A 12,541-nucleotide genomic window follows, 5' to 3' on the forward strand; every position below is an offset into this window, starting at 1 on the left:
AATCCAGGAGCCAGTCGTCATCTGAATCTAACTGAATTAAGGAGCTACTTAACTCCAAAGTACTTCTTAGCTCCCATGCAAAGGGTTGCTTAAGAAGGGTTCCTTAAGAAGGTGCTTTAGTTGGAAACTCTGCCAATACCTGTTTTGGCAGAGGCTTTTTACGCCTGCAATGGGGCAACACAGGTGCCTGTCAGGGCCGAAATAGCTCAGTTGGGAGAGCGTTAGACTGAAGATCTAAAGGTCCCTGGTTCGATCCCTGGTTTCGGCAGTCATGGGGCAGCTTGCTGTCCACCACAAATTTTCGTTCATCACGTAGACAAGTGCCGCTGCCAGCAACTTTTCGCCAGCTATTCAGAAAAAGGTCCTTCATTTACAGCCCTTGTTCTCACAGCCTAGCAGTGAATCCAGGAGCCAGTCGTCATCTGAATCAAACTGAATTAAGGAGCTACTTAACTCCAAAGTACTTCTTAGCTCCCATGCAAAGGGTTGCTTAAGAAGGGTTCCTTAAGAAGGTGCTTTATCTGGAAACTCTGCCAATACCTGTTTTGGCAGAGGCTTTTTACGCCTGCAATGGGGCAACACAGGTGCCTGTCAGGGCCGAAATAGCTCAGTTGGGAGAGCGTTAGACTGAAGATCTAAAGGTCCCTGGTTCGATCCCTGGTTTCGGCAGTCATGGGGCAGCTTGCTGTCCACCCCAAATTTTCCTTCATCACGTAGACAAGTGCCGCTGCCAGCAACTTTTCGCCAGCTATTCAGAAAAAGGTCCTTCATTTACAGCCCTTGTTCTCACAGCCTAGCAGTGAATCCAGGAGCCAGTCGTCATCTGAATCTAACTGAATTAAGGAGCTTCTTAACTCCAAAGTACTTCTTAGCTCCCATGCAAAGGGTTGCTTAAGAAGGGTTCCTTAAGAAGGTGCTTTAGTTGGAAACTCTGCCAATACCTGTTTTGGCAGAGGCTTTTTATGCCTGCAATGGGGCAACACAGGTGCCTGTCAGGGCCGAAATAGCTCAGTTGGGAGAGCGTTAGACTGAAGATCTAAAGGTCCCTGGTTCGATCCCTGGTTTCGGCAGTCATGGGGCAGCTTGCTGTCCACCACAAATTTTCCTTCATCACGTAGACAAGTGCCGCTGCCAGCAACTTTTCGCCAGCTATTCAGAAAAAGGTCCTTCATTTACAGCCCTTGTTCTCACAGCCTAGCAGTGAATCCAGGAGCCAGTCGTCATCTGAATCAAACTGAATTAAGGAGCTACTTAACTCCAAAGTACTTCTTAGCTCCCATGCAAAGGGTTGCTTAAGAAGGGTTCCTTAAGAAGGTGCTTTATCTGGAAACTCTGCCAATACCTGTTTTGGCAGAGGCTTTTTACGCCTGCAATGGGGCAACACAGGTGCCTGTCAGGGCCGAAATAGCTCAGTTGGGAGAGCGTTAGACTGAAGATCTAAAGGTCCCTGGTTCGATCCCTGGTTTCGGCAGTCATGGGGCAGCTTGCTGTCCACCACAATTTTTCCTTCATCACGTAGACAAGTGCCGCTGCCAGCAACTTTTCGCCAGCTATTCAGAAATAGGTCCTTCATTTACAGCCCTTGTTCTCACAGCCTAGCAGCTATGCCAGACTGAAGCGCGGTCATTATGAGAAGGACTGTTATGGAGGGGATTACCTGTGTGGTCCGAAGAAAATGATGAAAGGGAACGTGTTTGGAGAATGCGGGCATCGATCCCGCTACCTCTCGCATGCTAAGCGAGCGCTCTACCATTTGAGCTAATTCCCCACACGATCAGACACTGCTGAAAAGCCTTCGCTGAACGGGAATGGAACCGAGGCAGAGACGTTGAAAGCACCCAATCCCACCACCGGAGATTGACGTGCCAGCATTGTCCGTCTGTTGATGAGGCGGACGTCTCTCGTCAGTGTACCACGCTCTCTTGGGGAGCTGTGTCTCTGGAACAGTGGTGAGTAGCACTGGTGGTCCGTAGGGGACTCTGCTGGCTCTGTACCTGTTCACCTATCTATCTATCTACAAGTAGTGAAGTGTTCCTTGACCTGCTTCCACTTGTGCTCTTGGAGTACCTTTACAGCAGTGCCTGGGGGATGAAGGTCAGTGGAAGAACGCATGTATGAGGCCCCGAGTTCCATCCTCTGCATCTCCAGAACAGATATGGCAACAGGGCAGTTCCAACTATCCAGTCTCATTTGTGATCTGCCAGAATGTACACATGTGACCCCAAATGTCCCTGCCAGCAACTTTTCTTCGGCTGCCCCAAATGGACAAATGCCCCTGCCAGCAACTTTTCTCCAGCTGCGTAGTCAATTTCCCAAACAGTTCACGAAAGCATGGCTTGAACTGACCGAGAGTTAAAACCTAAGTAACGACTGCGAAAGCAGCAATGCTCGCGACTCTAGTCATAGTCGTAGTCACTTTTATTTAAACATGCACCAAATTACACCAGTTTAGGGCGCCCTGGGCGCGAACTCTAAAAAACAGAAACACATAAAGGTGACATGGCAAGACGAGAAAGGACAACATGATAAACATGGAACATGGAATCCCATGGTTTGTGGCCAAACAGCAAGGGACTTAGACTATTATTGAATAGCTCACTTTCAGCTGTTGCACCTGGCTTGTCAGGTTAGTTTGCAAACCTCCGACGAGGTGTGCAAAGGGTTGCTTAAGAAGGGTTCCTTAAGAAGGTGCTTTATCTGGAAACTCGGCCAATACCTGTTTTGGCAGAGGTTTTTTACACCTGCAATGGGGCAACCATCCAATCCCACCACCGGAGATTGACGTGCCAGCCCCTGGCACATGCAGGCCGGTTAGCTCAGTTGGTTAGAGCGTGGTGCTAATAACGCCAAGGTCGTGGGTTCGATCCCCGTACTGGCCACTAGCTGGCTTTTGATTGCCTGTGAATAGAACCTACTGGCTGTGAATCCAGGAGCCAGTCGTCATCTGAATCTAACTGAATTAAGGAGCTTATTAACTCCAAAGTACTTCTTAGCTCCCATGCAAAGGGTTGCTTAAGAAGGGTTCCTTAAGAAGGTGCTTTAGTTGGAAACTCTGCCAATACCTGTTTTGGCAGAGGCTTTTTACGCCTGCAATGGGGCAACACAGGTGCCTGTCAGGGCCGAAATAGCTCAGTTGGGAGAGCGTTAGACTGAAGATCTAAAGGTCCCTAGTTTGATCCCTGGTTTCGGCAGTCATGGGGCAGCTTGCTGTCCACCACAATTTTTCCTTCATCACGTAGACAAGTGCCGCTGCCAGCAACTTTTCGCCAGCTATTCAGAAAAAGGTCCTTCATTTACAGCCCTTGTTCCACAGCCTAGCAGTGAATCCAGGAGCCAGTCGTCATCTGAATCTAACTGAATTAAGGAGCTTCTTAACTCCAAAGTACTTCTTAGCTCCCATGCAAAGGGTTGCTTAAGAAGGGTTCCTTAAGAAGGTGCTTTATCTGGAAACTCTGCCAATACCTGTTTTGGCAGAGGCTTTTTACGCCTGCAATGGGGCAACACAGGTGCCTGTCAGGGCCAAAATAGCTCAGTTGGGAGAGCGTTAGACTGAAGATCTAAAGGTCCCTGGTTCGATCCCTGGTTTCGGCAGTCATGGGGCAGCTTGCTGTCCACCACAAATTTTCCTTCATCACGTAGACAAGTGCCGCTGCCAGCAACTTTTCGCCAGCTATTCAGAAAAAGGTCCTTCATTTACAGCCCTTGTTCTCACAGCCTAGCAGTGAATCCAGGAGCCAGTCGTCATCTGAATCTAACTGAATTAAGGAGCTTCTTAACTCCAAAGTACTTCTTAGCTCCCATGCAAAGGGTTGCTTAAGAAGGGTTCCTTAAGAAGGTGCTTTAGTTGGAAACTCTGCCAATACCTGTTTTGGCAGAGGCTTTTTACGCCTGCAATGGGGCAACACAGGTGCCTGTCAGGGCCGAAATAGCTCAGTTGGGAGAGCGTTAGACTGAAGATCTAAAGGTCCCTGGTTCGATCCCTGGTTTCGGCAGTCATGGGGCAGCTTGCTGTCCACCCCAAATTTTCCTTCATCACGTAGACAAGTGCCGCTGCCAGCAACTTTTCGCCAGCTATTCAGAAAAAGGTCCTTCATTTACAGCCCTTGTTCTCACAGCCTAGCAGTGAATCCAGGAGCCAGTCGTCATCTGAATCTAACTGAATTAAGGAGCTTCTTAACTCCAAAGTACTTCTTAGCTCCCATGCAAAGGGTTGCTTAAGAAGGGTTCCTTAAGAAGGTGCTTTAGTTGGAAACTCTGCCAATACCTGTTTTGGCAGAGGCTTTTTACGCCTGCAATGGGGCAACACAGGTGCCTGTCAGGGCCGAAATAGCTCAGTTGGGAGAGCGTTAGACTGAAGATCTAAAGGTCCCTGGTTCGATCCCTGGTTTCGGCAGTCATGGGGCAGCTTGCTGTCCACCACAATTTTTCCTTCATCACGTAGACAAGTGCCGCTGCCAGCAACTTTTCGCCAGCTATTCAGAAATAGGTCCTTCATTTACAGCCCTTGTTCTCACAGCCTAGCAGCTATGCCAGACTGAAGCGCGGTCATTATGAGAAGGACTGTTATGGAGGGGATTACCTGTGTGGTCCGAAGAAAATGATGAAAGGGAACGTGTTTGGAGAATGCGGGCATCGATCCCGCTACCTCTCGCATGCTAAGCGAGCGCTCTACCATTTGAGCTAATTCCCCACACGATCAGACACTGCTGAAAAGCCTTCGCTGAACGGGAATGGAACCGAGGCAGAGACGTTGAAAGCACCCAATCCCACCACCGGAGATTGACGTGCCAGCATTGTCCGTCTGTTGATGAGGCGGACGTCTCTCGTCAGTGTACCACGCTCTCTTGGGGAGCTGTGTCTCTGGAACAGTGGTGAGTAGCACTGGTGGTCCGTAGGGGACTCTGCTGGCTCTGTACCTGTTCACCTATCTATCTATCTACAAGTAGTGAAGTGTTCCTTGACCTGCTTCCACTTGTGCTCTTGGAGTACCTTTACAGCAGTGCCTGGGGGATGAAGGTCAGTGGAAGAATGCATGTATGAGGCCCCGAGTTCCATCCTCTGCATCTCCAGAACAGATATGGCAACAGGGCAGTTCCAACTATCCAGTCTCATTTGTGATCTGCCAGAATGTACACATGTGACCCCAAATGTCCCTGCCAGTAACTTTTCTTCGGCTGCCCCAAATGGACAAATGCCCCTGCCAGCAACTTTTCTCCAGCTGCGTAGTCAATTTCCCAAACAGTTCACGAAAGCATGGCTTGAACTGACCGAGAGTTAAAACCTAAGTAACGACTGCGAAAGCAGCAATGCTCGCGACTCTAGTCATAGTCGTAGTCACTTTTATTTAAACATGCACCAAATTACACCAGTTTAGGGCGCCCTGGGCGCGAACTCTAAAAAACAGAAACACATAAAGGTGACATGGCAAGACGAGAAAGGACAACATGATAAACATGGAACATGGAATCCCATGGTTTGTGGCCAAACAGCAAGGGACTTAGACTATTATTGAATAGCTCACTTTCAGCTGTTGCACCTGGCTTGTCAGGTTAGTTTGCAAACCTCCGACGAGGTGTGCAAAGGGTTGCTTAAGAAGGGTTCCTTAAGAAGGTGCTTTATCTGGAAACTCGGCCAATACCTGTTTTGGCAGAGGTTTTTTACACCTGCAATGGGGCAACCATCCAATCCCACCACCGGAGATTGACGTGCCAGCCCCTGGCACATGCAGGCCGGTTAGCTCAGTTGGTTAGAGCGTGGTGCTAATAACGCCAAGGTCGCGGGTTCGATCCCCGTACTGGCCACTAGCTGGCTTTTGATTGCCTGTGAATAGAACCTACTGGCTGTGAATCCAGGAGCCAGTCGTCATCTGAATCTAACTGAATTAAGGAGCTTCTTAACTCCAAAGTACTTCTTAGCTCCCATGCAAAGGGTTGCTTAAGAAGGGTTCCTTAAGAAGGTGCTTTAGTTGGAAACTCTGCCAATACCTGTTTTGGCAGAGGCTTTTTACGCCTGCAATGGGGCAACACAGGTGCCTGTCAGGGCCGAAATAGCTCAGTTGGGAGAGCGTTAGACTGAAGATCTAAAGGTCCCTGGTTCGATCCCTGGTTTCGGCAGTCATGGGGCAGCTTGCTGTCCACCACAAATTTTCCTTCATCACGTAGACAAGTGCCGCTGCCAGCAACTTTTCGCCAGCTATTCAGAAAAAGGTCCTTCATTTACAGCCCTTGTTCTCACAGCCTAGCAGTGAATCCAGGAGCCAGTCGTCATCTGAATCTAACTGAATTAAGGAGCTTCTTAACTCCAAAGTACTTCTTAGCTCCCATGCAAAGGGTTGCTTAAGAAGGGTTCCTTAAGAAGGTGCTTTAGTTGGAAACTCTGCCAATACCTGTTTTGGCAGAGGCTTTTTACGCCTGCATTGGGGCAACACAGGTGCCTGTCAGGGCCGAAATAGCTCAGTTGGGAGAGCGTTAGACTGAAGATCTAAAGGTCCCTGGTTCGATCCCTGGTTTCGGCAGTCATGGGGCAGCTTGCTGTCCACCACAATTTTTCCTTCATCACGTAGACAAGTGCCGCTGCCAGCAACTTTTCGCCAGCTATTCAGAAATAGGTCCTTCATTTACAGCCCTTGTTCTCACAGCCTAGCAGCTATGCCAGACTGAAGCGCGGTCATTATGAGAAGGACTGTTATGGAGGGGATTACCTGTGTGGTCCGAAGAAAATGATGAAAGGGAACGTGTTTGGAGAATGCGGGCATCGATCCCGCTACCTCTCGCATGCTAAGCGAGCGCTCTACCATTTGAGCTAATTCCCCACACGATCAGACACTGCTGAAAAGCCTTCGCTGAACGGGAATGGAACCGAGGCAGAGACGTTGAAAGCACCCAATCCCACCACCGGAGATTGACGTGCCAGCATTGTCCGTCTGTTGATGAGGCGGACGTCTCTCGTCAGTGTACCACGCTCTCTTGGGGAGCTGTGTCTCTGGAACAGTGGTGAGTAGCACTGGTGGTCCGTAGGGGACTCTGCTGGCTCTGTACCTGTTCACCTATCTATCTATCTACAAGTAGTGAAGTGTTCCTTGACCTGCTTCCACTTGTGCTCTTGGAGTACCTTTACAGCAGTGCCTGGGGGATGAAGGTCAGTGGAAGAATGCATGTATGAGGCCCCGAGTTCCATCCTCTGCATCTCCAGAACAGATATGGCAACAGGGCAGTTCCAACTATCCAGTCTCATTTGTGATCTGCCAGAATGTACACATGTGACCCCAAATGTCCCTGCCAGCAACTTTTCTTCGGCTGCCCCAAATGGACAAATGCCCCTGCCAGCAACTTTTCTCCAGCTGCGTAGTCAATTTCCCAAACAGTTCACGAAAGCATGGCTTGAACTGACCGAGAGTTAAAACCTAAGTAACGACTGCGAAAGCAGCAATGCTCGCGACTCTAGTCATAGTCGTAGTCACTTTTATTTAAACATGCACCAAATTACACCAGTTTAGGGTGCCCTGGGCGCGAACTCTAAAAAACAGAAACACATAAAGGTGACATGGCAAGACGAGAAAGGACAACATGATAAACATGGAACATGGAATCCCATGGTTTGTGGCCAAACAGCAAGGGACTTAGACTATTATTGAATAGCTCACTTTCAGCTGTTGCACCTGGCTTGTCAGGTTAGTTTGCAAACCTCCGACGAGGTGTGCAAAGGGTTGCTTAAGAAGGGTTCCTTAAGAAGGTGCTTTATCTGGAAACTCGGCCAATACCTGTTTTGGCAGAGGTTTTTTACACCTGCAATGGGGCAACCATCCAATCCCACCACCGGAGATTGACGTGCCAGCCCCTGGCACATGCAGGCCGGTTAGCTCAGTTGGTTAGAGCGTGGTGCTAATAACGCCAAGGTCGCGGGTTCGATCCCCGTACTGGCCACTAGCTGGCTTTTGATTGCCTGTGAATAGAACCTACTGGCTGTGAATCCAGGAGCCAGTCGTCATCTGAATCTAACTGAATTAAGGAGCTTCTTAACTCCAAAGTACTTCTTAGCTCCCATGCAAAGGGTTGCTTAAGAAGGGTTCCTTAAGAAGGTGCTTTAGTTGGAAACTCTGCCAATACCTGTTTTGGCAGAGGCTTTTTACGCCTGCAATGGGGCAACACAGGTGCCTGTCAGGGCCGAAATAGCTCAGTTGGGAGAGCGTTAGACTGAAGATCTAAAGGTCCATGGTTCGATCCCTGGTTTCGGCAGTCATGGGGCAGCTTGCTGTCCACCACAAATTTTCCTTCATCACGTAGACAAGTGCCGCTGCCAGCAACTTTTCGCCAGCTATTCAGAAAAAGGTCCTTCATTTACAGCCCTTGTTCTCACAGCCTAGCAGTGAATCCAGGAGCCAGTCGTCATCTGAATCTAACTGAATTAAGGAGCTACTTAACTCCAAAGTACTTCTTAGCTCCCATGCAAAGGGTTGCTTAAGAAGGGTTCCTTAAGAAGGTGCTTTATCTGGAAACTCTGCCAATACCTGTTTTGGCAGAGGCTTTTTACGCCTGCAATGGGGCAACACAGGTGCCTGTCAGGGCCGAAATAGCTCAGTTGGGAGAGCGTTAGACTGAAGCTCTAAAGGTCCCTGGTTCGATCCCTGGTTTCGGCAGTCATGGGGCAGCTTGCTGTCCACCACAATTTTTCCTTCATCACGTAGACAAGTGCCGCTGCCAGCAACTTTTCGCCAGCTATTCAGAAAAAGGTCCTTCATTTACAGCCCTTGTTCTCACAGCCTAGCAGTGAATCCAGGAGCCAGTCGTCATCTGAATCTAACTGAATTAAGGAGCTTCTTAACTCCAAAGTACTTCTTAGCTCCCATGCAAAGGGTTGCTTAAGAAGGGTTCCTTAAGAAGGTGCTTTATCTTGAAACTCTGCCAATACCTGTTTTGGCAGAGGCTTTTTACGCCTGCAATGGGGCAACACAGGTGCCTGTCAGGGCCGAAATAGCTCAGTTGGGAGAGCGTTAGACTGAAGATCTAAAGGTCCCTGGTTCGATCCCTGGTTTCGGCAGTCATGGGGCAGCTTGCTGTCCACCCCAAATTTTCCTTCATCACGTAGACAAGTGCCGCTGCCAGCAACTTTTCGCCAGCTATTCAGAAAAAGGTCCTTCATTTACAGCCCTTGTTCTCACAGCCTAGCAGTGAATCCAGGAGCCAGTCGTCATCTGAATCTAACTGAATTAAGGAGCTTCTTAACTCCAAAGTACTTCTTAGCTCCCATGCAAAGGGTTGCTTAAGAAGGGTTCCTTAAGAAGGTGCTTTAGTTGGAAACTCTGCCAATACCTGTTTTGGCAGAGGCTTTTTACGCCTGCATTGGGGCAACACAGGTGCCTGTCAGGGCCGAAATAGCTCAGTTGGGAGAGCGTTAGACTGAAGATCTAAAGGTCCCTGGTTCGATCCCTGGTTTCGGCAGTCATGGGGCAGCTTGCTGTCCACCACAAATTTTCCTTCATCACGTAGACAAGTGCCGCTGCCAGCAACTTTTCGCCAGCTATTCAGAAAAAGGTCCTTCATTTACAGCCCTTGTTCTCACAGCCTAGCAGTGAATCCAGGAGCCAGTCGTCATCTGAATCTAACTGAATTAAGGAGCTTCTTAACTCCAAAGTACTTCTTAGCTCCCATGCAAAGGGTTGCTTAAGAAGGGTTCCTTAAGAAGGTGCTTTAGTTGGAAACTCTGCCAATACCTGTTTTGGCAGAGGCTTTTTACGCCTGCAATGGGGCAACACAGGTGCCTGTCAGGGCCGAAATAGCTCAGTTGGGAGAGCGTTAGACTGAAGATCTAAAGGTCCCTGGTTCGATCCCTGGTTTCGGCAGTCATGGGGCAGCTTGCTGTCCACCACAAATTTTCCTTCATCACGTAGACAAGTGCCGCTGCCAGCAACTTTTCGCCAGCTATTCAGAAAAAGGTCCTTCATTTACAGCCCTTGTTCTCACAGCCTAGCAGTGAATCCAGGAGCCAGTCGTCATCTGAATCTAACTGAATTAAGGAGCTACTTAACTCCAAAGTACTTCTTAGCTCCCATGCAAAGGGTTGCTTAAGAAGGGTTCCTTAAGAAGGTGCTTTAGTTGGAAACTCTGCCAATACCTGTTTTGGCAGAGGCTTTTTACGCCTGCAATGGGGCAACACAGGTGCCTGTCAGGGCCGAAATAGCTCAGTTGGGAGAGCGTTAGACTGAAGATCTAAAGGTCCCTGGTTCGATCCCTGGTTTCGGCAGTCATGGGGCAGCTTGCTGTCCACCACAAATTTTCGTTCATCACGTAGACAAGTGCCGCTGCCAGCAACTTTTCGCCAGCTATTCAGAAAAAGGTCCTTCATTTACAGCCCTTGTTCTCACAGCCTAGCAGTGAATCCAGGAGCCAGTCGTCATCTGAATCAAACTGAATTAAGGAGCTACTTAACTCCAAAGTACTTCTTAGCTCCCATGCAAAGGGTTGCTTAAGAAGGGTTCCTTAAGAAGGTGCTTTATCTGGAAACTCTGCCAATACCTGTTTTGGCAGAGGCTTTTTACGCCTGCAATGGGGCAACACAGGTGCCTGTCAGGGCCGAAATAGCTCAGTTGGGAGAGCGTTAGACTGAAGATCTAAAGGTCCCTGGTTCGATCCCTGGTTTCGGCAGTCATGGGGCAGCTTGCTGTCCACCCCAAATTTTCCTTCATCACGTAGACAAGTGCCGCTGCCAGCAACTTTTCGCCAGCTATTCAGAAAAAGGTCCTTCATTTACAGCCCTTGTTCTCACAGCCTAGCAGTGAATCCAGGAGCCAGTCGTCATCTGAATCTAACTGAATTAAGGAGCTTCTTAACTCCAAAGTACTTCTTAGCTCCCATGCAAAGGGTTGCTTAAGAAGGGTTCCTTAAGAAGGTGCTTTAGTTGGAAACTCTGCCAATACCTGTTTTGGCAGAGGCTTTTTATGCCTGCAATGGGGCAACACAGGTGCCTGTCAGGGCCGAAATAGCTCAGTTGGGAGAGCGTTAGACTGAAGATCTAAAGGTCCCTGGTTCGATCCCTGGTTTCGGCAGTCATGGGGCAGCTTGCTGTCCACCACAAATTTTCCTTCATCACGTAGACAAGTGCCGCTGCCAGCAACTTTTCGCCAGCTATTCAGAAAAAGGTCCTTCATTTACAGCCCTTGTTCTCACAGCCTAGCAGTGAATCCAGGAGCCAGTCGTCATCTGAATCAAACTGAATTAAGGAGCTACTTAACTCCAAAGTACTTCTTAGCTCCCATGCAAAGGGTTGCTTAAGAAGGGTTCCTTAAGAAGGTGCTTTATCTGGAAACTCTGCCAATACCTGTTTTGGCAGAGGCTTTTTACGCCTGCAATGGGGCAACACAGGTGCCTGTCAGGGCCGAAATAGCTCAGTTGGGAGAGCGTTAGACTGAAGATCTAAAGGTCCCTGGTTCGATCCCTGGTTTCGGCAGTCATGGGGCAGCTTGCTGTCCACCACAATTTTTCCTTCATCACGTAGACAAGTGCCGCTGCCAGCAACTTTTCGCCAGCTATTCAGAAATAGGTCCTTCATTTACAGCCCTTGTTCTCACAGCCTAGCAGCTATGCCAGACTGAAGCGCGGTCATTATGAGAAGGACTGTTATGGAGGGGATTACCTGTGTGGTCCGAAGAAAATGATGAAAGGGAACGTGTTTGGAGAATGCGGGCATCGATCCCGCTACCTCTCGCATGCTAAGCGAGCGCTCTACCATTTGAGCTAATTCCCCACACGATCAGACACTGCTGAAAAGCCTTCGCTGAACGGGAATGGAACCGAGGCAGAGACGTTGAAAGCACCCAATCCCACCACCGGAGATTGACGTGCCAGCATTGTCCGTCTGTTGATGAGGCGGACGTCTCTCGTCAGTGTACCACGCTCTCTTGGGGAGCTGTGTCTCTGGAACAGTGGTGAGTAGCACTGGTGGTCCGTAGGGGACTCTGCTGGCTCTGTACCTGTTCACCTATCTATCTATCTACAAGTAGTGAAGTGTTCCTTGACCTGCTTCCACTTGTGCTCTTGGAGTACCTTTACAGCAGTGCCTGGGGGATGAAGGTCAGTGGAAGAACGCATGTATGAGGCCCCGAGTTCCATCCTCTGCATCTCCAGAACAGATATGGCAACAGGGCAGTTCCAACTATCCAGTCTCATTTGTGATCTGCCAGAATGTACACATGTGACCCCAAATGTCCCTGCCAGCAACTTTTCTTCGGCTGCCCCAAATGGACAAATGCCCCTGCCAGCAACTTTTCTCCAGCTGCGTAGTCAATTTCCCAAACAGTTCACGAAAGCATGGCTTGAACTGACCGAGAGTTAAAACCTAAGTAACGACTGCGAAAGCAGCAATGCTCGCGACTCTAGTCATAGTCGTAGTCACTTTTATTTAAACATGCACCAAATTACACCAGTTTAGGGCGCCCTGGGCGCGAACTCTAAAAAACAGAAACACATAAAGGTGACATGGCAAGACGAGAAAGGACAACATGATAAACATGGAACATGGAATCCCATGGTTTGTGGCCAAACAGCAA

This window comes from Borostomias antarcticus (assembly GCF_949987555.1).
Source record: "Borostomias antarcticus genome assembly, chromosome: 16".
Taxonomy (NCBI): domain Eukaryota; kingdom Metazoa; phylum Chordata; class Actinopteri; order Stomiiformes; family Stomiidae; genus Borostomias; species Borostomias antarcticus.